Source organism: Panthera pardus, unplaced genomic scaffold, assembly GCF_024362965.1.
Source record: "Panthera pardus isolate Hobbes unplaced genomic scaffold, ASM2436296v1 HiC_scaffold_1, whole genome shotgun sequence".
Lineage (NCBI taxonomy): Eukaryota > Metazoa > Chordata > Mammalia > Carnivora > Felidae > Panthera > Panthera pardus.
The window spans coordinates 77,417,137-77,442,658 of NW_026526654.1; the positions used below are offsets into that span (position 1 = coordinate 77,417,137).

At 38.7% G+C, this 25,522-nt stretch overlaps 1 long non-coding RNA gene across 5 annotated transcripts in view; it reads left to right on the top strand.

Moving 5' to 3' along the window:
• Positions 1–15,063, top strand: part of LOC109266048 (uncharacterized) — a 91,711-nt gene extending 76,648 nt beyond the window's left edge. For all 5 annotated transcript variants that reach the window (XR_008421267.1, XR_008421269.1, XR_008421265.1 and 2 more), the window contains 2 exons: positions 12,117–12,291; positions 13,638–15,063. This is a non-coding gene — a long non-coding RNA (uncharacterized LOC109266048). The remainder of the gene's footprint in view (positions 1–12,116; positions 12,292–13,637) is intronic.
• The last annotated feature ends 10,459 nt before the right edge of the window (positions 15,064–25,522 follow it).

Consider the following 25,522-nt stretch of genomic DNA (forward strand, 5'->3'; position numbering starts at 1 on the left):
TTCTTTTTTCAGCTCATTCACAAAAATCTTCCTTCAAGTGCTTGGATTTCCATAGGAGACAAAAGGTCACATTCTTATTCATAACCAAATTCGAAGAGATTTTGAGCTAACCTGCACTGGGAAAGATATTTCTAACTCTAATAACACATTTACCTTCCAGAAAAAGAAACTAACGTGCCTAAGAAAATCTCTCTAGAATTTGTTTGCCTGTATTTTTATCCCTTTTACTCCTGCCACCTTCCCCAGAGTGAATGTAACAACTCGTTAAAAAAAAAAAATCACCTGGACAATTCGAAAATCTAAAAAATAACAACAATAGAAAACTAATATGTGGGGCGCCTGGGTGGCGCAGTCGGTTAAGCGTCCGACTTCAGCCAGGTCACGATCTCGCGGTCCGTGAGTTCGAGCCCCGCGTCAGGCTCTGGGCTGATGGCTCGGAGCCTGGAGCCTGTTTCCGATTCTGTGTCTCCCTCTCTCTCTGCCCCTCCCCCGTTCATGCTCTGTCTCTCTCTGTCTGTCCCAAAAATAAATAAAAAACGTTGAAAAAAAAAAATTTAAAAAAAAAAAAAAAAAGAAAACTAATATGTGCTCAATGTAAAAAATTTGAAAAATACCAAAATATTTTTAATAAAACCAAATCACCCTAATATCACAAGCTAGAGATAATCACAGTTACAGTGGAGTGATTTTATATGTATCTACGTGCACGTGCGTGTGCACGCAAAGGGTACACGTGTATGCTGATAAATGATTGGGACCATATTGCATATACCCCTAGGGATGGCAGATACAGAGCATGTGTACCACTACTTCCTGCCTTTTTTGCCCATGGCAGATATTACTGATCACAGCCTTCTTTCCTGCTGAGCCCAGATGCTATGTCAGAATATGCTTCAATGCAGCACTCCAGAAAGCCAATACCAAAATACTTCAAAAGCTGTCTCTGATGACTCCTGTTCTGTATCTTGATTTTTTTCCATTAATATTCTGGTGTGAATTTTCTGAGATCACTAACATTATTTGAAATTTTTATATGACTGCATAATATTCTTAAGACGTATACAGCTATTTACTCCATAATGTTGAGTATATGTTATTCCATAAATTTTGCTGTTATAAAGAAAGCCATGGTAAATATCTTTGTACTTCAAATTTTGACTGAAACTCTTGACTGTTAAACAGGGACATTTTCCAAGTTTCCTTAGAAGTGGGTTCATAGGATCAAGGATTGAAATATTTTTTATTACTTCTCATTTATTTAGCCAAATTGCTTTCCAGAAAAATTGGACCACTTTCATGAGAAGGTTATTAGAATCTTGGTCTTAACATTCTTCAGTGGCATAAAATATTAACATATTTCAAAATCTTTGCTAATTTGTTAAGGGGAAAAATGTATATAGTTTAAGTTTGCAATTCTTTTTCCATTAATAATGTAAAGTATCTGTGTCTAGTTTTAGATCCTATTTCTATTGAGATGCTAGAGTTTTGTTATTGATTTGTATATTATAGACGTAAATGCTTTGTGGGTGATGTTATTTCTCAGTTTTTTATTTAGCTTATGGTATTTCCTAACATCTGGAAGGTTTCAATTCCTTTTGTAGACAAATCTGTTTATCTTTTCCTCTGTGACCTCTTTTATTTCTTTATGCTTATAAAATTCTTCCCTGCCCAAAGAGAAGGAAAATATTTACCTAACTCTCTTTTCAGCATTCTTCTGGTTACACAAAGAACAGAATACATCATGACTGAAAAACAATATATTTCTTTAAATTTTCTAATGTTTATTTATCTTTGAGAGACAGAAAGACAGAATGCAAGTAAGGGAGGGGCAGAGAGGGAGGGAGACACAGAATCTGAAGCCGGCTCCAGGCTCTGAGCTGTCAGCACAGAGCACAACACAGGGATCGAACCCACAGATTGAGAGATCATGACCTGAGCTGAAGTCGGACGCTTAACCAACTGAGCCACCCAGGCACCCAGAGAAACAATCTTTAAAGAAAGCCATGTCTGTGTCTTGTAAAACCTGTAATCATCAGGCCAGCCTTAGAAGAAAGCAGCCTGCTGTGTGCTGTAGTCTAACTGACCTGAGAAAATCTTGCATCAAAATGGCAACCTCCTCATCCATTGTTACGTTACTATAGATTTATTCTGTGGGGCCTCGAAGGTTCTTTGTTTCTTAAAGTTCTTCGCCCCTGAAGAGCATCATCTCAGAGTTATTAGCTAACATATTCATTACTCATTAATATTCCTTTGGATTTTCTGCCTGCCTAATAATCCATTAGTACAAGGTTTAGCAAAAATGATACCTCAAACTAATACTTTGGGTACCAAGGGAAGAAAGAGGCATAGATTCTAGAGGTTGAGAAATTTCTTGATTCACATCTCCTGGGATCTGACATTAATAGGCCGGTAGCCAGAATATATGATGATTTAGTGCAGTCCTTACTCTAGCTTTAGAGTGTATATGAACAGACTTTCAGGAATCCCTTTGATTCTATCATGGAGCTTTTAAGAGGGGGAGGGGGAGGGTCAGAGAGAGAGAGACACAGAATCCGAAGCAGGTCCAGGCTCTGAACTGTCAGCACAGAGTCCAACGCGGGGCTTGAAAGACGGACTGTGAGAACATGACCTGAGCCAAAGTCGGACGCCCAACTGACTGAGCCACCCAGGCGCCCCTATCATGGAGCTTTTGATAACACATACTCCTGTACTGTTGGATCAGTGCCAGACTAAGACACTGTGCGCTGCTGTCACCCCACATGCAAGCTCTGTTTTATTGGAATAGAACTTGCTCATTTGTACTTTCTGTCCCTGGAAGTATCCGGTTTCATAACAGTATAATCATCATCATCATCTGCCATTTATTGGGTACGTATTATTTATTAGTTAATCCTAACGATCACCTTATGCAGTTGATATTGACTGTTATCATGGCTTTGTAAAGGAAGCTCTAATTCTCAGAGTGGTGAAAAGCCTATTTAAGCACGCATACCGTTTCATAACATATTTACAGGGTGACTTCTCAGTCCCAGGCACTGTTTCAAGAGCATTATCTTATTTAATGACCACAACAATCTTCTCAGGCCATTCTAGGAATGAAGACACAGAGGCTTACACAGATTAAATACAGTAACTTAAGTACAGTAACTTGCTCTGTGAGTGTTCCTCAACATGAGCAAACATTTCTAATACATTTTAACTTGATAAACGAGCGATCTCTTGCAATACAAGTAGTATGCGATGCCGAATGTCACGTGATCACAACAGAGCCAATGGTTCTTGAAATTCACTTTGATATACAAGTGCTTTGGATTACAAGCATGTTTTTGGAGCAAATTATGCTCAGAAACCAATGTATTTTTGTTACTGTATTTTGATTCAGATCACATGTACCTGGAAGGTGATAGAACTAGGATTTAAAGCCAGACAGACAAATCCCTTCAGTTTCTCCCCTTCCCCATCCATTGCTGTGTTAGCATTTAAGTAGCAGAGGTGAGGTTCAAAACAAGCACTACTGATTGCAGAGCTCCTGCTCTTAAACAGGGGAGTCTTCTAGATGTGGTGAGTAAGCAGGAATGTTTTGCAATCACTTGTGAACTGTGTTGTATCACATTAATAATTAACGCTAATCATTAAAGCATGAAAGTTTGTGAACGTTGTACTTTGAAATCAATTAGAATGAATTAAAAGTTTCCTATAATGTCATTTTACTAATTTTCGTTCTTAAATACCTTCTTGAATGGGAAAAGGTGGGCCCAGGAATCCAGACAGGGCAGAGCAGGTATGGCTTATCTCTGCTCCGTGCTGTTGGGGTTTCACCAGTGGTTGGTGACTTGAATCATCTACAGCCGTGCTTCTCAAATCACTGGGAAACTTAGATGCAAATTGTAGAGTCCCACCCCAGATGTACTGAACTAGAAACTTTAACAGCGGGACTCAATAATCTATGTTTTTAACAAGCCCTCACGTGACTTAGTGCATGCTATTATTTGAGAACACTGATCTAGAGGATTCTTCTCTCACATGTATGCATTTCAGAGAGGATGACTCAAAAAGAGAAGTCAACTGGGGGGATGTCCGTAAGAGCACTTACGCACTGCTGTTCCATGGATTTGGGCTTCTCCTCTGTGGCTCTTGGGCTCTTAGATTTCCTGAAAGGACACATTCAAAGAGCAAGAATTCAAAAGAGAACCAGGTGGAAATTGTGTGGCCTCTTCTGATCTAGATCAAAAGTCAGGGTCACCTTCACTCTATTCATCTCAGTTGTAGCAATCACAAGCCTACTCAGATTCGTGGGTTGGGGGTAAAGACCACACTTCTTGCCATGAAACATGTCGAAAGCTTTGGAGCCAATATTTTAAAACTTCTACAGGCTGCCCTCTGCCTTCTAGCCTGACGGCCATATGCAAGATCTACTCATCCACTTGCAGGCTCCCCAAACATCTCACCGCATTTGGCATCAGGCTCAGACTTGAGGTCTATAGGAACATGATGTGACTAGTTGATGGTGAATATTTAGTGGTTAAAAATGCATTGAGAAACACTTATCTTCGCCATTCAGTTCTACTTTCCTTAGGAGGATACGACTTTTTGAGTGCAGAGCTCTTATAAATGTGACTTTTAAAAAATCAATACATAACACAGCATAAAATATATAACAGGACCTAGAGTGTGTGCTCAGTCAGTTAGTATTGAGTTGAGTTTTTATTGAACTGAGTTTTAACATTTAATATTTGAACTTCTCCTGTATTCTATCACACATATACATGTAGGTTAGTGTAATGTTCACTTTTCCTTTTTCTATATTTAACACACTGCAACAAAGCACAAATCTCTAAGAATCGTGGGAGACATGACATAGAGAAGCTATTATCCTGGGTATCTCCTAGCACTGTATTTCTTACAAATAATTTTCACTTAGAGCTGAAGGAAGCAGCGGTTACCATAGTCTGAGACAATAGAGGCTGGTGACCTCTTGACTGGATCGCTTAAGTTTAGGTGAAAATAACTACTCAAGTGCCTTATACTCACATTTTCTAAATTCTAAGTGACAATTTAAATTTGTCTTCTCTAAGGCTCATACATGAATTTTCAGGTGTTCAGTTTTTGGGCCAATTCTCAGTTTGATTTTACAACACAATCTAAATGAGGACTTTCAAGAATGTTTAGCAAGAGCTCATTCCACATACAGGAGTTAACTTGGAGCCTGGTTTGATAATGAAATAAAACTCTAGTATTAATTTGTTTTTATTATCTGGTCGGTGGTTTTATTAACCTATTTTTGATTTCTGGTGGCTGTGCCTTTGAGTTAAAACAAAGCATTAGTGTATCATTCCTCCGGCTTTCTTGCTATGCTCTGAAAACGATGCATTTCTATTTCTTAAGTTAACTGGCTATATCCTTTTAATTCTTAACATACATATATACTTTAGTTTGCATTGTTAGGTTTTCTAGAAAGCGTATAACGCAGATTTAGTTGTGTATGGTAAAGAATCTTATATCTTGTATCCCAGGTTATATGTTAACGTGAATTTGGAAGGGAACAAGGAGAAGACACTGGGGAAGACAGTGGGAAGTAAAACAGTTTAAGCAATCGGTTGAAGGAACAGGAAATTATATAGGGATAAGATTTTATGTTTTTTTAAGGTTTTATTTATTTCTTTAAGTTTGTTTATTTTAATGGTTTTATTTATTTAAGTTATTTTGAGAGAGAGAGAGAGAGAGAGAGAGGGAGAGAGCCTGTGCACATGCAGAGGAAGGGCAGAGAGAAAGAGAGACAGAATGCCAAGCAGGCTTTGCTCCATCACCACAGAGCCTGATGCAGGGGCTCAAGCTCACAAACGATGAGATCCCGACCTGAGCCGAGATAGACAGTTGGACGCTTAACTGGCCGCACCATCCAGCCACTCCTATGGATTAGATTTTAATGCCAAGTATTCTACATTGTCACCGTCGGGGCAAAGGACTCTTGAGAGGCTGAAACACAAATTACTCTTGTCTAGCCGACCAGCAATTTCTACAGTAACTGCGAATGCATAGTGATTATTGTTTAAAGCATAGTTCAAGCAATTTAGTGCGGTTGCAAAGAAAGTGTGAAAACTTGTGGCCACCTATAATGTTACGTTGTGTGTTCATGCATGTGTACACACATTTGTGGACAAGTTACCAATGCAAGAAAGGAAGGCTCAGTCAGGAGACTATGTGTGGTATCGAGTCTCAACTCGATCGTTCCTGGTTTTCAGTAGTTTCCACGGAATTTTCAATGTTGTTTCTTTTGTTCTTGTCCTTCAGCATCCTGTAAATGAAGCTGTTTCTTTAAAATCGATCCATTTACTGGAGAGTGTTATGCTCAGTGAAATAAGCCATACTGAGAAAGACAAATACCATATGTTTTCACTCTTATGTGGATCCTGAGAAACGTAACAGAAACCCATGGGGGAGGGGAAGGAAAAAAAAATAAAAAGAGGTTAGAGTGGGAGAGAGCCAAAGCATAAGAGACTCTTAAAAGCTGAGAACAAACTGAGGGTTGATTCGGGGTGGGAGGGAGGGGAGGGGGGGTTATGGGTATTGAGGAGGGCACCTTTTGGGATGAGCACTGGGTGTTGTATGGAAACCAATTTGACAGTAAATTTCATATGTTGAAAAAACATAAAAAAATAAAATAAAATCCATCCATTTGTTCATTCATTCGCTTACTTACTCACGTAGGCATTTATTGCACCAATAGCATCAAGTGGGAGGCTGAAGGTACAAAGATGACTACAGCATGGTTTCTGTTTTCCAGGAGCTCACATGTATAGAGATAAGTAAATATATATATATATATTAAGGTGCAGTGAAGGCTTTGGTAGTGGTAGAGGCAAGGGCCAGGACTGGGATTCTATATGTGTGTTACATTGTGCCTAGGAGTGAGGGATAAGGAAAAGCTTCACAGATAAGATAGCTCACATGGATAAAAACTGAAAAGAATCTTGAGGTAGGAGAGAAGTAGTGGGCATTCATATCATTCTTTGACTTAAAAACGTGTTCAGTTCTCATTCTGTCATCTAGCACGTTATTGCTCTCTGTGAAATCATCTATATGTTTTATGTCTTCTGTGTAGTTATCCACTGTTGATTGCAAACAAAGTTCAGCAGAAGAAGCTAAAGGCAAAAAGAACTGTGAAACATATTACCAAACGCTTCCCTCCATTGTTTAACCATCTATTAACCTGCCCAATTAAATTATTTTTCAACCCACATTTCTCTATCGAATGTACAGGGATATTACAAGAGACTTTTCAAATGCTTTGCTGTGATAAACGTACATTCTGTAGTATTTGGAATACTTCTGGCTACAAAAAACCTCAACCCCATTGGCTTAAACACCAATAATAATACGTATTAGCTTACACAATAAGAAGTCCAGAGGCAAAAGAGTTCCAGGATTGGTTAATTCAGCCACTCAATGATGTAAAGGATCTGGATTTTATCTGTTGGTACGCTTTGCCATGCGGAGTATCCTGGATCATCTCTAGTGGTCACAAAATAGCTGCAGTAGTGCCAGGCATTGCACCTAGACAAAACACTGTCTAGTAGAAGAGGGTCTCTTTCTCTGTGTTTCTTTAAAAACAAAACAAAACAAAACAAAACAAAACAAAACATAAAGAAGCCTCCACAGTGGACTTCTATCTTGTTTCATTGATCAAAATTGCACCACATGCTAGTCACGCAAGGGGTTCCCATGATTGGCATGGACTCAGCCTTTACTCATCAGCTAGAAATTAGAATATCCTTCCTAAGCACTTGACCACAGGAAGTAGGCCAAGAGCAGTGAAACAAAAGAAAACAAAACTGGGATCTTTCAGGAAGGAGGATTGAGGGGGGGAATGGATTTTTGGTAGATAACCAAGACAGATCGCTATGCCTATGGCATAGGATGTTCCAAAACATGAACATATGGTGCACCTCCTATATAACATGATGTGTCTTACAAAACAACATACGTTATGTCATTACTTTCCAAGAACAGTAATTTTTCTAGAATAAAATACAGTATTTCTGTCTGTCTCTACATGTCAAAAGCAATACATATAACATTTATAGGAGATCATATTTCTGAATTTTTTCACTATTATTTTTTTTACTGACCATTTTGTTGTTTGCTAGTGATTGGTTCTAAATGACTGGCTATGGTTACCAGAGGCTTTTTTTTTTTTTACAGTATAGTATAAAAATTCTATGTATATGTTTAATGTTTTAATGATTTTTGCATTACATTCCTTTCATATTATCAAGTAATACAGGCCCATTGCATTTCAGTAATCGTACCTACCAAGTTGAGTTATTTACACAAATCATCTCTTATGTACCAGTTTCTACTTCTTTTTCCTAGTATAATTCTTATACATGTCCAGCATTTAATTGGGTTGAAGGGTTTATACTTGAGACACGAGTGTGCATATTGGAACATTTGCATTTTTGAAATTTGGGGGACCAGAAAGTCTTACACGAAAGGCAAGAACAAAAAACAAAACAAAACAACCAAAGAAGCCCAGACAAACAAAAACACTTTAAGTATGGTATTACACACATCAGTGAGTAGAGATGAGGTTGGTCTCGGCTCTTGAAAATTTATGTCATGCAGGAAGCCTTCTCTTTCAATTACTGGGTAAGGAGAACCTTGTTGAGGATAATTGTACATCAGCCAAGAAGGGCCCAGATTGTCCAGAGGACATTGGGGTACCACTTCAATGTCTTCTCCAAATTTTGAAAAAATAATTCTACACTTAGAAAGTCAATTTCTTTTTTTTCCATTTTTATGATATTGGAAATGAAAAAGTAATCATCCAAATGATTTCCACCTCTCATTTGGAAGCTGAATTGTTGCTGATTGCTGTAAGCTGAATTCTGTTTTATTTACCTAGTATTACTGCTGTTACTAGGAAACCATGCTTCATAGTTTAGTGTTTTACTGTGAAATATAAAATGTCCAATTATTGCAAAGGTATCTTGATGTGTGATTTAGCCTGTTATGTTTAAAGCTTCTGCATATTTTTCTGAAAGTTATTTTATGATGAATTAAGGGACACATAGTTAATTTCTTTTCAAATTTATTTATATCAACCTCCCCAAAGCCGATTTATTGTTATTTCAAAAATATTTGTAAAACTGTTCCAGAATTGAGGAACCTCTCTAGTGAGTCCCTGGATGGTTTTATTAGGGTGGTTGATATATTCCTCTGTACTTAACACTATGGAACTGTTTGGTTAAGCCCTAAGTGAACTTCTTGAGGAAAACTGCATGAAGTCTGAAGCATTCACTGTGTGAAGGGAAAAATTTATCTGTTGTATCTGATTTGTAGTGATTTATTATTTTTATAACATACTATACCCTTGGAAAACTACTTTGCAAAAATGTATTAATTTCCATTTCTCTTTTGAAATTTCCTATAATATTGCAGATGAATTTATATGTCATTTTCTAAACCTACTCTTCAGAGTGTCCAGAGAGTGAAAATATATACTAGTACAATAACAGCAATTATGGTAATATCCTAGATTTATATTGTTCTTTCTGATGATTTATCTTACTTAATTTTGTGCTTGTGATAACTCACACAATATGATGAGATAATTATTCCCATTCTTACAAGTAAGAAAATGGATATTTCGATGAATGAAATGAAGTTTCCAACCTCAGACAACTGATAAATGCTAAATCTGGAGCTTGAATTTAGTTTTTTCAGACTTGAAATCCAGTGTTGCATTCTGTCTACTTGTATAATAGTGTTACCATGTACTTAATGTATATGCTTGCTTATCCGGATTCTCTGAATTATGGTGAAAAATGTTTCTTATTGCAGAGATTTTATCTGAAATATTTATTTTTTAATCACTGACAATGGAAATAGATTTAATTCAAATACTTATAGGGTGCTTACAAAATGCCAGGTTCTGTATTAGGCTCTTGTATATTCATTTCACCTTTCTTGTTTCATTTAGTACTCTTTAGGGATCTTCCAATTCCCTTCTAATCCTAGGATTATTTAATTGTTAAGTGTCTGCCATATAGAAGACACATGTTTGTAGAAGCTCTAACTTCTCCAGATGATGAAGTTAGTTGGGTTTTAATGTTTATTCTTCATAGAAGTTCGGTCAGCGGTTCTAAATTTTATAATTTAAATGACCTCTTTGAAGAATTCTACCAAGATTTATAGATAGGGATACCTGGGTGACTTAGCCAGTTAAGCATCTGACTTCAGTTCAGGTCATGATCTTACAGTTTATGAGTTCGAGGCTTGCATCAGGCTCTCTGCTGTCATCTCAGAGCCCACTTCAGATCCTCTGTCCCCCCCTCTCTTGACCCCTCCCCTACTCATGCTCACGCTCTCTCTTTCAAAAACAAACATTAAAAAAAAAGATTTACAGGTAGAGTTTTTTCTTTAAACTTGTATTATCAATCCCTTAATTTCTAGTTCTTAGTTTCTATGTTTAAAGTTTTATTGTTTTAAAATAATCCGCAATGGAAGTTACAGTGATACTGGACACTTATGTGTTAGTCTATGAATAAAGATCTGAAATCAGGGCTTGAATTTGGTTATCTGGCTTACAATTGCTTATTTATATTGAAAGATGCATTGATTTTCAAAAATACCAACAGTGGTAGTGTCTTTCCCAAAAGGTTAAGATGATTGTTTGTGATTAATACTACTTTTTAAGTCTATCAGCATACCTTCAGCCATAGAAGCACACTAAAACCTGGGCCATATATTTAAAATTGGAATTTGGTTCCTTGCTGCTAGGCTACTGAGACATGAAGAACAGAGTCAGAGATTCAGAACCTTTAGTATTAAGGAAGGTAGCCAGCAGGAATGAAAACATTGAAGAATATTTTTTAGCAGTAATAATTAAGAGTTACCTGCCACCACTATAAGTGATCCTCTTAGCTATCTCAAAAAGGGTGCTATTATAATCTTCTGCCAGTTCATGGGTGTGTGTATGTGTGTGCATGTGTGTGTGTGTGTGTGTGTGGTCATACACTCTGACTCCCTATAAATAGATTTCATAGGAAATAGCTATCTGCCCATTTGCAGCATTGTGGTTGCAGATATATTAACCTTGACCAAGAATGCACACAGCAGAGAAAAAGAAGTGATAAGTCAAGACTATGCTAATCACGGTTGCAGTGTTTTTCTAGAAATGCCATTGAGAAGGCATCAGTAAATAGTTATGAGCTCCTATAATTTCTTTAAATCGTTTAACAAATATTTCTAAGGACCTATTGGCTACCAGTCACTTTATTTGACCTGGGGAAAACAATAATGAATAACAAAACATCTTCTGACTTCAAAGACCTTTTAGTTTGGTGTGGCAAAGACAGACACATAAAATAAAAATAAATACAATAAAGTATTAAAAATAAGTCATCATTATCAAAGCAGGTTATTGCAGGAATGCAAGGAGGATTCAGTAATTGAAAATATCCTAAGTCAGGGGATTTATACATCAGAAGGGGAAAATATATGATCATCTTCTTTGATGCTGAAAAGGCATTTGATAAAAATTCAACACTTATTTTTGGTAAAATGTGTTTTTTATATGTTTATTGATTTACCCTGAGAGATACAGACAGAGAGAGAGAGAGAGACAGAGAGAGCACATGCATGCACACACACAGTAGAAGGGCAGAGAGAGAGGGAGAGAGAGAATCCCAAGCAGGTTCCGTGCTGTCAGTGTGGAGCCCAATGTGGGGCTCCATCCCACAAACCATGAGATCATGACCTGAGCCAAAATTGACTTGGGTGCTCAACTGACTGAGCTGCCTAGGCCCCTCTTTTTGTGAAATGTTTTAGTAAAATAGAAATAGATGGATACTTTTAACATCATAAAACATAGGTATGTCAAGGCTACCTCCATCATTATACTTACTTGAAAAACATTAGAAGCATTCCCTTTCAACTCAGGAGTAAACTAAGAAATCTTTACACAATCATTATTATTACATATCATTGTTCTGGGTGGTTCTATCGATGCAATAATTCAAGAGAAAGCTAGAAAATGGTAGAAAGGATGCTATGACAGTTTCTAGGCACAAGCCTTAAGACACTTACAACTTTCTCTTTCTGTCTCTTGGAAGCTCGCTTTTGGTACCTAGCCGCCATACCATGAGGAAGCCTAAGTCGACTGCACGACGACCCACACTGATAGGTCCATAGCCCTGATGAGCCCTTGGGTGGTGGCAATCACCAATTTGCCATCTTGAAATCAGGTCCTGCGGATCCTAGTCAAGCAGCCCTAAATGATGCTGTGAGGTAAAAATGAGCTACCTCTTCTAAGCTCTGCCCCAAATGAACATCTGTGAGCAAAAATAATATTTGCTATTGTTTTAAGCCACTAAGTTTTGGAGTAGTTTACTGATGCCGTGATGGATAATCTGAATGGGTTTTAGTACCTAGAAGGGGGTGCTGTCATAACAAAACCCTGAGACATGTGGCACCGGCTTTGGGACTGTGGTACAGTCAGAAGCTGAAAAGGCCTTGAGGAAAATGTCAGTGAAATCCTCATACTTGTCGAGGAAAATGTCAGCAGAATTCTGAAGGCCTGGTGGGATGGTGGTGAGAGGGAATACATCAGAGTAAGAACATTCTTTCCTAAATTGTTTATAACCAAGAAAAGAAAATTACATAGTTGGAGGCTTCTTTTCAGTGGCTAAGAGCAGAAACAATGTTTGGGTTCTCAGCAAAAATATCGTACCTTCACTTCATTCCTGATTTTGTAGAACAACTTTTAGTTTCAAAGTAGTTTCACATATATGATCTTATTTTATGTTTTATTTTGTTATTTTATTTATTTATTTATTTATTTATTTATTTATTTTACTGGAGAGCAAGACAGAGAGAGAGAGACAGAGGGAGAGAGAGACAGAGAGAGAGAGAATCCAAAGCAGACTCCACGCTCAGGGTGGAGTCTGACACGGGGCTCAATCCCATGACCCTGGGATCATGACCTGAACCAAAATCAAGAGTCAGACGCTCAACCGACTGAGCCACACAGGCTCCCCAATCATATTTTCTATTTTAAACAACCAATTGAAGTAAGCAAATCAGGTATTAATGTATGATCCCACTTTACGATTGGCAGATCAAGAAGCTAAGCCACACGATTATCTAGAGACAGGAGCAGTACTAGATCTGGCTTCTGTTGGTCCTGATTCCAGACTGTGGCTTCCCACGGTGGGTGGTAATGGAACCCTCGCTGCAATTTGCACAGGGGGCAGGGGTAGTCATAGGAACTGGAGAACAGCAGACATGGCTTTCAGTGTTTGCGGCTCAGTATTTGTCTTTCAGAACACACATTCTGGGAGAAACGAACACTGTGCTTGTATTGACTTGTTTTTTCTTTCCTGTCCCAGCTCTTTATATTCTGAGTGTAGTTCTAAATAAATGTTTCAGCTTCTGGAGGGTTGGTTTTGGCTCCAGGAAGTTCAATATTTGATGAGTTTGGAAACTGAGAAGCTGATAAGAAACACATCTAACACAGGTTGCTATTAGATTGCTTTTATACTGTCTCCTAAAACTTATAGTTAAAGGTGAATCCTGGATACAATTCATTGGCCCAATTACATATAATGTTTTTGTTTTGTTTTGTTTTTTAATAGGAAGAACCCACAGAGAAGTATAGCAATAATTTGTGGATGGGGCTTTAAAGCAGTCGCCTTTTGCAGGACACCTGCTTCTTTAAGATAGTTGTAAGAAGACTACAGGCTACATTTTCACCTCTGAAGTCATGAAAATATGCTAGTAATTATCCAAGATTTTTAACCATAGTGCAAGATATCAAGAAGTTTGAAATAAAGAAGAGAACGAGGTAACTTTTTGATCTTTGGGTAATCAGGAAACTACAAGAGTTTCTGAACCAAACTATATTAATCTCTTAAGTTTTCTGCTTTATTTGAAAATTTGGCCACTGCTTCTTTGGCTCCCTGACTTCCCAGAGCACCCTCATCCTGAGTGTTTTCCTCCAGTAAACACTGGGCTCACCTATTGGTTTATTTTTATCATTTTAAAAATCAAACTGCAATCATGAGTCACGTATTTGGCAGCCTTCTGTCTTAAAGAAACAGCATCAGCATACCTGAAGCCCAGGTGAGCAGAGCTCTGGCCTCAAGACGACAGGGTTGCAGCAGAAGTAGGAACATAATGGGCCTTGGAAGGGAAGCCTATGCAGTGTACGTGGCCAGCACACATCGCCACACGAAATGATGGCATCTGGAGGCAGGGGCAGCACTAGATGTGGTTCCCGTTAGTCCTGCGGAGCACTTTCTGAACTCTAGAAGATGATCTACAAATATGAGTTGTTGAATAAACTGGTCTCAGTGAGATGTTGCAGTAGTTCAGGCAGTGCTTACGTACCCTGGAGCCAACTCTCATGTATGCTAAGATTGCAATGAAGATCAAACAGGAAGACAGTCACCATCAGTGATGTCAGCTATATTAAAGTGAATAAAATGGTGGCATTTGCCAAAAAGCACAGAAGGGCAATATGTCATCCTAAGTCGATCTAAGTAAGAAGTCAACAAAATACCTCAATCCCTCCCCCTACACATATGTGAAGCGGATTGCTGGTCCAGGTCTTGCAGATGAGGAAATGAGATGAAGAAAGTTTACTAGAGACTGTCTCTTCCTGCTGCCTCCTTGCTGCCTGGTCCCTTGGATAGACCCACTTCCTGTGTGACCACACTCTTCCTGGCCACAAGTATTGGGCCAAGGTAAATAAATGCTTGCTAGGGACCCCAGGACTCCAGGAGATTGGTCTGGTAGGAAAGCATGAGCTATTGCAATGTGATCTTTCCTCTCTGGACATGGAATCAAAAAAAAAAAAAAAAAAAAAAAAAAAAATTCCAGCTGTGGGGCACCTGGGTGGCTCAGTCAGTCAAGCCTCTGACTTCGGCTCAGGTCATGATCTCACTGCTCCTGAGTTGGAGCCCTGCGTGGGGCTCCAGGTGGAGCCTGGAGCCTGCTTCAGGAGACTGTGTCTCCCTCTCTCTCTGCCCCTCCCCCCATTCGCTCTCTCTCTCTCAAAAATAAATGAACATGGGGCGCCTGGGTGGCGCAGTCGGTTAAGCGTCCGACTTCAGCCAGGTCACGATCTCGCAGTGTGTGAGTTCGAGCCCCGCGTCGGGCTCTGGGCTGATGGCTCGGAGCCTGGAGCCTGTTTCCGATTCTGTGTCTCCCTCTCTCTCTGCCCCTCCCCCGTTCATGTTCTGTCTCTCTCTGTCCCAAAAATAAATAAAAAAACGTTGAAAAAAAAAATTAAAAAAAAAAATAAAAAAATAAATGAACATTAGAATTTTTTTAAAAAGTCCAGCAGTAGGTTGCTAACTTAAGGATCTGTAGGCCTAATGAGGAGGCTGCCATTTATGGTCATGCTTAAGATAGGTAAGCAGAGGAATCTCAACAACACTAAGGAAAATGACAGAAGCATTCCAAGAAGCACAGATACGGTGAGAGAAATGGAAGTTTGAAAGGGATTGGTCCCAAAGTTACTTTGAATTCTATCCATCCTTTGGCTGGCATGTTTTTTGTTTGTTTGTTTGTTTGTTTTTGTTTTTGTTTTGTGGTTCCTGTGATACTTCACTGAATTAAAAATAAATTCTCTTTCTTACTTAAGAGGGTTTGAGTGATTTTTGATTTATAAGAGCCTGAAATGAAAGAGTTTATTGGTGGAGATTGTATAGCTAATAATTGGAGGTAAAAACCCATGATCATTAGATTCTCTCCCAGTTGTAAGCTCCATCTTTTTGCCCAATAACCTTTTCAGCACGTTTTAAGATCCTCCTAAAAGGCTCAAAGAATGGGTCAGACTTTGTGGGTTCTAAGAACCATGGCATTCCATTAAAGAAGAGAGCTTGGGGCAACCTTCAAATTAAGCCATGTATGCAGTCACCTATTTTGTTAATGAACGTTGCCGTTTCATTGGTTTTAAGGTAAGTATAATTTAGATCAATGCCTTGAAGAAACATTATAAATTGTTACTTGGAGAGTTTTACATTCTCTTCAAAGAGCAGCCCTTGTCTTCATTGTAACAGCCTTTGCTTTTTGTAGAGACTATGCCTGCAGTAACTATTTATGTATAACATGGTAGGGTCCTGTACCACTTTTGCTGTAATGTAATCCGGTTCATGTTTATTCTATTTTACAATTAACTTGAGGAAACAAGAAACAGTTTAACCATTAGAATGCATTAAATCCATAAGAAAATTTTCATCTTCGAGGAATTTATTCTGAAGTGTATTTCTTTAAATCCATGACATATTTGAATCAAAGATTTGAGGAGACCAAAGTCATTGTCAGTTGTCACCAGGGAATGCATTTAGAAATATTTTTCAATTTGGTGATAACAAAAGAAATTTGACATACATTTAAAAACTGTCAATTTATCACTTTGTGGTTATTACCAAGGATAAAATACATTGTATTTTTAAATGGCAGAGTGTGTTATAAAATCAATTTTGCCCTCGTCTTTTGGGCATTGCAAATACAAAGACCATATTAGAGTAAGGGATTTATATAATCTCTCTAAAGAATTCTGGGATAAAGCAGATACGTGAATTTGTGTGACATATACATCAGGTGTCTGTCTGTGGGTTTGTGGATGAATGGTAGAAACATTCTGCTGTCTTTAATCACCTCTCATGCCTTTCCATCCATCACTTTGAAGACGGTATGGATGATGACTGTGACCTGGTGTGTGAGAATGGCTACATTCTCCAGTGTTCACACAGCAAGCTTCCTCTTGGATGCTTAAAAACATTGAATTAAAATTCAACATATGAAGTGTAATTTTACTTGAATTTAAAAAAAGAAAACGAAACTGAAGTGAAAGTTAAGAGTTTTCTCTACTTCAGATGAATGGCTTTCTCCTTTTGCTAACAAGTGCTATTTGTCATCAGAGATTCTTCTGGCTCTGGTTCAAGATAGAGGACTAAACATTTCTTTATGCATGTTTCTCACTACATTCCGCAAAGATACTAGTTAAAACAAAAGGAAATAGAGTCATCATAGGCAGAGAAGAAAGTGATGTAGGTTGGGGAAACAGGCCAGTCAATTCCGTAGAGAATTTCTAGAAGATTGAAAATAGTTGGGTTATGCTGAGGAATACGTTAGAATGGGGGGCACTTCATGTCAAATACGTGACGGAGTCTGAGGTAGAGAATTCTCCCTTGTGAGAAAGAATGGTTCCTCACTCAGACAGTTGGAGACAGCACATAGACAAAAAAAAAAGGGGGGGGGGGGGTAAAGGAGGGACCCACTGAAATGGCTCCTTGGAGGGATATCTTCTGAACAGATGTGTTGGTCTGGCCTCCTCTACCTTTCCTTCCTGTTTGTTCTCTCCCATCATCAACATACACACAGAGTTCCTAGCCTCATCTATTTACCCTGAGGCTAAACTCAGAGAATGGCACTTTAGAGAAGGTAATTGCTCTGTTGAGGTGTGGGATTGGTGTAAGCAAACAGGATATAGCCCTTATCAGTTCAGCCTGGGGTGGGGGGGGGGGGGGGGGACTGTGCAGGTAGGTGGAGGGCTTGGTGAAAGCTTGTTTGCTGCTAGCCTTCCCGTTGAAGGAAATAGACTTGAAAAGAAAAGAAAAAAGAAAGGAAAGGAAAGGGAAGAAAGAGAAGAGAAAAAAGAAAAGAAAAACAAAAAAGAAAAAAGAGGCCTTTGTACATACAGAGATGTGGTATCCTAGCTTTCTTCATTCATAAATATAAATGGACATTTCAGGACTGCCAGATATTTGAACACAAACAGCACAAAGGAGAAGCAGTAAAAACAAAGTGGCCAAAAGAGAAGCAGACAAATCTTAGATAAAGGATAATTTTAAAAATCATTTATTCTATCCATTCAACACGTTAGTTAAATATCCAATGCCTTCTAGGTGCTATTGTAGGCCCCGAGACACAGCAATGAAGAAAACAAAAATCTCTGCCTCATGGAGCTTATATTCGGGCAGGAGAGACAGATAATACATAAATAATAAACATAAGAAATATGTAATTTAGGTAAGATGATAAAGATAAAAATAGAACACAAAAGGCGATATAAAAAAGACAAAAGTACTGGGTGGGGCAACATAAATTATAGTTTTAAATAGAGTATTTAATGGGTGCCTGGATGGCTCTGACCCCTGGTTTTGGCTCAGGTCATGATCTCATTGTTCGTGAGTTTGAGCCCAGTGTTGGGCTCTGTACAGGTGGCAGCACAGAGCCTGCTTAGGGTCCTCTCTCTCTCTCTCTCTCTCCCTCTCTCACTCCGTCTCTCTGTCCCCTCCCTGGCTTGCACACCCGTGCACTCTCTGTCTCACAAAAATAAATCAATAAACGTTAAAAAAAAAATTAAATAGTGTAGTAAGAGCAGGTTTATTGAGAAGATGACAACTGAGCAAAGAATTGAAGTCAGGGAGTCAGCCAAGATGAAAGAACTCTCTGGGAAGATGAAACAGCCAGAGCACAGACCTTAACACAGGAGCACGTCTAGTATCTTTCGGATAAACAAGACGTATCACTTCTGCTGGCATAGGGCTGAGGCAGAGAAAGACTAGAGCAGGAGTAACCCAGGTCACATCTTGTACGGCTTTGCAGGCCGTTGTAAGAGCTTCGGCTTTTATGCTGAGTGAGCTGGGAAGAAGCCCTTGAAGGTGAAGGAACAGAGGAGTAACATGACATGACTTTGAATTTAAAAGGATCCTTCTGGCTGCTGTGGGGAGGGGCGGGATAAATGCAGAAGCTGGAGACCAGACCATGCAGAGGCTATTGGTGAAATCCAGGCAAGACATGACGAGGAATTGGACTAGGGTGTTAGCAGTGGGGATGGTGAGAAGTGATCGTAACTTAGAGTATATTTTGGAAGTGGAGAAGGCAGAAGAAAATTATACCCTTCTTAACAGGCAACAATGGCCCGATGGAGGAAGTCCAAGCTCAGTAACCAGGTGATAGAGCTAATAGAACAGTGAAAACACCTTACCAGGGCACCTGGGTGGTTCAGTCGGCTAAGTGTCCGACTTTAGCTCAGGTCGTGTTCTTGGTGAGTTCAAGCCTCGCCTGGGCTTCTGTACTGACACCTCAGAGCCTGGAGCTCCCCTCAGATTCTGTGACTCCCCTCCCCCCCTCACTCTATCTCTCTCTCAAAAATAAATAAACATTAAAAAAATTTTTTTAAATGTTAAAAAAACTTTACCAAAATAATAATAATAATAATAATAATAATAATAATAATAATGAGAACCCTCAAAGAGATACAGTAAGATCATAGAAGACTTTCTGGGTATAACCCCAATCTCATCATTTCCAAAATTATGAACTTCCTAGATCAACTGAAAAAGAGACCACCCATTACCCAGAGTTCTGGAATACAAATGAAAGAAATATCTCACTATGTAGACAAAAAAAAACACAAAAACACAAAGAGGTAGAATCTTTAGATTTGGAAGGTAGGCTCATTTAGTTTCAGGCTTAGAATGAGGAAAGGCATAAAATGAGGTACAACTTCCTTCTGTTCTCCACGATTTCCCTCACACTGGGGTCCTGTACTTCTAATCACAATGCCTAGAGAACTCACTCTGGCTTATGAGTCCTTCAATATCAAAAATGCTGTAGGGGCGCCTAGGTGGCTCAGTCGGTTAAGCGTCCGACTTCGGCTCAGGTCATGGTCTCATGGTCCGTGAGTTTGAGCCCCGCGTCGGGCTCTGTGCTGACTGCTCAGAGCCTGGAGCCTGTTTCGGATTCTGTGTCTCCCTCTCTCTCTGACCCTCCCCCATTCATGCTCTGTCTCTCTCTGTCTCAAAAATAAATAAACGTTAAAATTAAAAAAAAAAAATGCTGTAGCTTTCTGAAACAGTGGGTCTCCAAACTTTTGTTTGCGTCGTACTTTTGATCACCGGACTTTTTTCTTTTCTTCTGTCTTTTCTTTCTTCTTCTTTTTTTTCTTTTTTTTAAACACAGTTAGGAGAGTTACATGCTTGAGATGGGTATTACCCTGGTTATTTATTGTTCACATGGGAATCGATCTTAGCATCAAAACTAGTGGGATGCCAGGCATTATGTGCCTCCTGATGTGATGCAATATGAAATTCACAGCCTTGCCTACAAAATAATCTTGTCAAAAATGCTAAACTGAAATTTATCAAGCTTTTAGCTCTAATTTACAGCTTTTAGAAAATACAGGGTAAAGGAAAAAGAGTTAAAAAATACCTGTATGCTCACTTCCCATAGTCTATCACTGTAATACTGTCTTTCCCTGTACCCCCAAGTCCCTCCACCTTATACTGTCTTCACTGTACTTGCCTGGCAAAAGCCTGCTTTGGTTAAATCCTTCCATGCTCTGGGCCAACTACAAGCCTACGTCTAAGCACCTGCTTATGGCTAGTAGAAAGCACACAACCAGACCAACTGCTTTTGTTTTGAATCTCTGACCACAAACCTCAAGTGAGCCCTTGGGACTCCTTGGCAATTCCACTCTCCTCAAACCTCCAAAACCACTTTTCTCTGCCTTACTGTCAGCTGATTTTTACTGAGAAGATAAAAGCAGTCATTAGAGAACTTCCTCATCTTCCCACCACAAAATCTATTCTCCCTACATCTTTGCCACAAGTTCAGCTTGCCTTTTTTCAAGGGTGAATAAACTTACCTTGTTCCTATCGAGGGACAGGTCCTTTCTTCTGTGTATGGGACCCAGCCTCTCTCAGCATTTAAGTATTTTGCTCCTGTACTTTTCCCTCCTTCTCACGTGTCAAATGTCCCCATAAATTGGATGAGCATCAAGAAGGCTATAATCTCTCTCATCCCTCAATCCTGCTGTGTTCCACATTACAGCAAAATATCAGGAAAGCTTTGTTTAAATCCTATGTATCAACTTATTAACCTCTCATTTTTCCCACCGCTACCCCAAAACAAAGAGAATAACAAAGTGAACATCTATGTCCCCACTTCTCAGCTTCAGAAGTAAAATATTATAAATACATCTAGAGTTCTTTTATATCTCTCCTGGATCCCATTCTCTTCCCTTGTCCCCTAGCTCAGAGATAGTTAATATGGCACCCTTGAAAACTAGACCACCTAGGTCCCCTGCTGCAAAAGCATTGTGATGACAGTCCAAGATGATCCTGTCTGAATTTTTCACTGTATTTGCTTCTCCCGGCTGCTCCCAGCAATGACTAAGCACAGTGAAATACAGGTTCAGGCTCATTTGTGTGTGATGCAGGACTTCTCTGGTAGATGACTCTGACTTAAGGGCTCCCCATTGGCCTGGCCACAACTTTCTTTTTTTTTTATTATCTTTTTTTTTCTTTTTGTTCTTTTTTAACTTGTTTTATTTTTTATTTTTATTTTTTTAATTTACATCCAAATTAGTTAGCATATAGTGCAACAATGATTTCAGGAGTAGGTTCCTTAGTGTCCCTTACCCATTTAGCCCATCCCCCCCTCCCACAACCCCTCCCATAACCCTCAGTTTGTTCTCCATATTTATGAGTCTCTTCTGTTTTGTCCCCCTCCCTATTTTTATATTATTTTTGTTTCCCTTCCCTTATGTTCATCTGTTTTGTCTCTTAAAGTCCTCATATGAGTGAAGTCATATGATTTTTGTCTTTCTCTGACTGACTACTTTCACTTAGCTTAGTACACTCCAGTTCCATCCACATAGTTGCAAATGGCAAGATTTCATTCTTTTTTATTGCCAAGTAATACTCCATTCTATATGTATACCACATCTTCTTTATCCATTCATCCATCGATGGACATTTGGGCTCTTTCCATACTTTGGCTATTGTTGATAGTGTTGCTATAAACATGGTGGTGCATGTGTCCCTTCTTAACAGCACACCTGTATCCCTTGGATAAATACCTAGTAGTGCAATTGCTGGGTCGTAGGGTAGTTCTATTTTAGTTTTTTGAGGAACCTCCATACTGTTTTCCAGAGTGGCTGCACCAGCTTGCATTCCCACCAGCAATGCAAAAGAGATCCTCTTTCTCTGCATCTTCATCAACATCTGTTGTTGTCTGAGTTGTTAATGTTAGCCATTCTGACAGGTGTAAGGTGGTGTCTCATTGTGGTTTTGATTTGTATATCCCTGATGCTGAGTGATGTTGAGCATTTTTTCATGTGTTGGTTGGCCATCTGGATGTCTTCTCTGGAGAAGTGTCTATTCATGTCTTTTGCCTATTTCTTTACTGGATTATTTGTTTTTTGGGTGTTGAGTTTGATAAGTTCTTTGTAGATTTTGGATACTAACCCTTTATCTGATATGTCATTTGCAAATATCTTCCCCCATTCTGTTGGTTGCCTTTTAGTTTTGCTGATTGTTTCCTTCACTGTGCAGAATCTTTTTATTTAGTGATGTCCCAGTAGTTCATTTTTGCTTTTGTTTCCCTTGCCTCCAGAGACATGGTGAGTAAGAATTTGCTGAGGTGAAGATCAAAGAGGTTTTTGCCTGCTTTCTCCTCGAGGATTTTGGTGGCTTCCTGTCTTATATTTAGGTCTTTCATCCATTTTGAGTTTATTTTTGTGTATGGTGTAAGAAAGTGGTCCAGGTTTATTCTTCTGCATGTCATTGTCCAGTTTTCCCAGCACCACTTGCTGAAGAGACTGTCTTTATTCCATTGGATATTCTTTCCTGCTTTGTTGAAGATTAGTTGGCCATACGTTTGTGGGTCCATTTCTGAGTTCTCTATTCTGTTCCATTGATCTGAGTGTCAGTACCATACTGTCTTGATGATTACAACTTTGTTGTATAGCTTGAAGTCCAGGATTGTGATGCCTCCTGCTTTGGTTTTCTTTTTCAAGATTGCTTTGGCTATTTGGGGTCTTTTTCTGGTTCCATATAGATTATTTGTTCTAGCTCTGTGAAGGATGCTGGTGTTATTTTGATAGGGATTGCATTGAATATGTAGATTGCTTTGGGTAATATTGACATTTTAATAATATTTGTTCTTCCTATCCAGGAGCATGGAATCTTTTTCCATTTTTTTGTGTCTTCTTCAATTTTTTTCACAAGCTTTCTACAGTTTTCAGGGTGTACATTTTTCACCTCTTTGGTTAGATTTATTCCTGGTATTTTATGGGTTTTGGTGCAATGTTAATGAGATTGATTCCTTGATTTCTCTTTCTGTTGCTTCACTGTTGGTGTATAGGAATGCAACCGATTTCTGTGTGTTGATTTTATATCTTGCAACTTTGCTGAATTCATGAATCAATTCTAGCAGTTTTTTCGTGGAATCTTTTGGGTTTTCCATTTAGAGTATCATGTCATCTGCAAAGAGTGAAAGTTTGACCTCCTCCTGGACAATTTGGATGCCTTTTATTTGTTTGTGTTGTCTGATTGCTGAGGTTAAGACTTCCAATACTATGTTGAATAACAGTGGCGAGAGTGGACATCCCTGTCTTGTTCCTGACCTTAGGGGGAAAGCTCTGTTTTTCCCCATTGAGGATGATATCAGCATTGGGGCATTCATAAATGGCTTTTATGATCTTGAGGTATGCTCCTTCTATTCCTACTTTCTTGAGGCTTTTTATCAAGAAAGGATGCTGTATTTTGTCAAGTGCTTTCTCTGCATCTATTGAGAGGATCATACGATTCTTGTCCTTTCTTGTATTGATGTGATGAATCACGTTAATTGTTTTGCAGATATTGAACCAGCCCTGCATCCCAGGTATAAATCCCGCTTGGTCGTGGTGAATAATTTTTTTTAATGTATTATTGGATCCGGTTGGCTAATATCTTGTTGAGGATTTTTGCATCCATGTTCATCAGGGAAATTAGACTATAATTCTCCTTTTTAGTGGGGTCTCTATCTGGTTTTGGAATCAAGGTAATGCTGGCTTCATTGAAAGAGTTTGGAAGTTTTCCCTCTATCTATTTTTTGGAACAGCTTCAAGAGAATAGGTGTTAACTCTTCCTTAAATGTTTGGTAGAATTCCTCTGGAAAGCCATCTGGCCCTGCACTCTTGTTTTTTGGCAGATTTTTGATTACTAATTCGATTTCCTTACTGGTTATGGGTCTGTTCAAATTTTCTATTTCTTCCTGTTTCAGTTTTGGTAGTGTATATGTTTCTAGGAATTTGTCCATTTCTTCCAGATTGCCCATTTTATTGGCATATAATTGCTCATAATATTCTCTTATTATTGTTTTTATTTCTGCTGTGTTGGTTGTGATCTCTCCTCTTTCATTCTTGATTTTGTGTATTTGGGTCCTTTCCTTTTTCTTTTTGATCAAACTGGCTAGTGGTTTATCAATTTTGTTAATTCTTTCAAAGAACCAGCTTCTGGTTTCATTGATCTGTTCTACTGTTTTTTTTGTTTGTTTGTTTGTTTGTTTGTTTGTTTGAATAGCATTAATTTCTGCTCTAATCTTTACTATTTCCTGTCTTCTGCTGGTTTTGGGTTTTATTTGCTATTCTTTTTCCAGCTCCTTAAGGCGTAAGGTTAGTTTGTGTATCTGAGATCTTTCTTCCTTCTTTCAGAAGGCCTGGATTGCTATATACTTTCCTCTTATGACTGCCTTTGCTATGTCCCAGAGGTTTTGGGTTGTGGTGTTATCATTTTCATTGACTTCCATATACTTTTTAATTTCCTCTTTAACTTCTTGGTTAGCCCATTTATTCTTTAGTAGGATGTACTTCAGTCTCCAAGTATTTGTTACCTTTCCAAATTTTTTCTTGTGGTTGATTTCGAGTTTCATAGCGTTGTGGTCTGAAAATATGCACAGTATGATCTCGATCTTTTTGTACTTACTTAGGGCTGATTTGTGTCCCAGTATATGGTTTATTCTGGGGAACATTCCATGTGCACTGGAGAAGAATGTATATTCTGCTGCTTTAGGATGAAATGTTCTGAATATATCTGTTAAGTCCAACTGGTCCAGTGTGTCATTCAAAGCCATTGTTTTCTTGTTGATTTTTTGATTAGATGATCTATGCATTGCTGTGAGTGGGGTTTTGAAGTCTCCTACTATTATGGTATTACTATTGATGAGTTTCTTATGTTTCTGATTAATTGATTTATATATTTGGGTGCTCCACATTTGGTGCATAAATGTTTACAACTGTTAGGTATTTTTGGTGGATAGACCCCTTGATTATGATATAATGCCAATCTGCATCTCTTGATACAGTCTTTATTTTAAAGTCTAGATCATCTGATATAAGTATGGCTACTCCAGCTTTCTTTTGTTGACCATTAGCATGATAGATGGTTCTCCATGCGTTTATTTTCTTTTTTTTTTTTTTTTTTTTTTAAATTTTTTTTCAACGTTTTTTATTTATTTTTGGGACAGAGAGAGACAGAGCATGAACGGGGGAGGGGCAGAGAGAGAGGGAGACACAGAATCGGAAACAGGCTCCAGGCTCCGAGCCATCAGCCCAGAGCCTGACGCGGGGCTCGAACTCACGGACCGTGAGATCGTGACCTGGTTGAAGTCGGACGCTTAACCGACTGCGCCACCCAGGCGCCCCTCCATGCGTTTATTTTCAATCTGAAGGTGGTCAGGT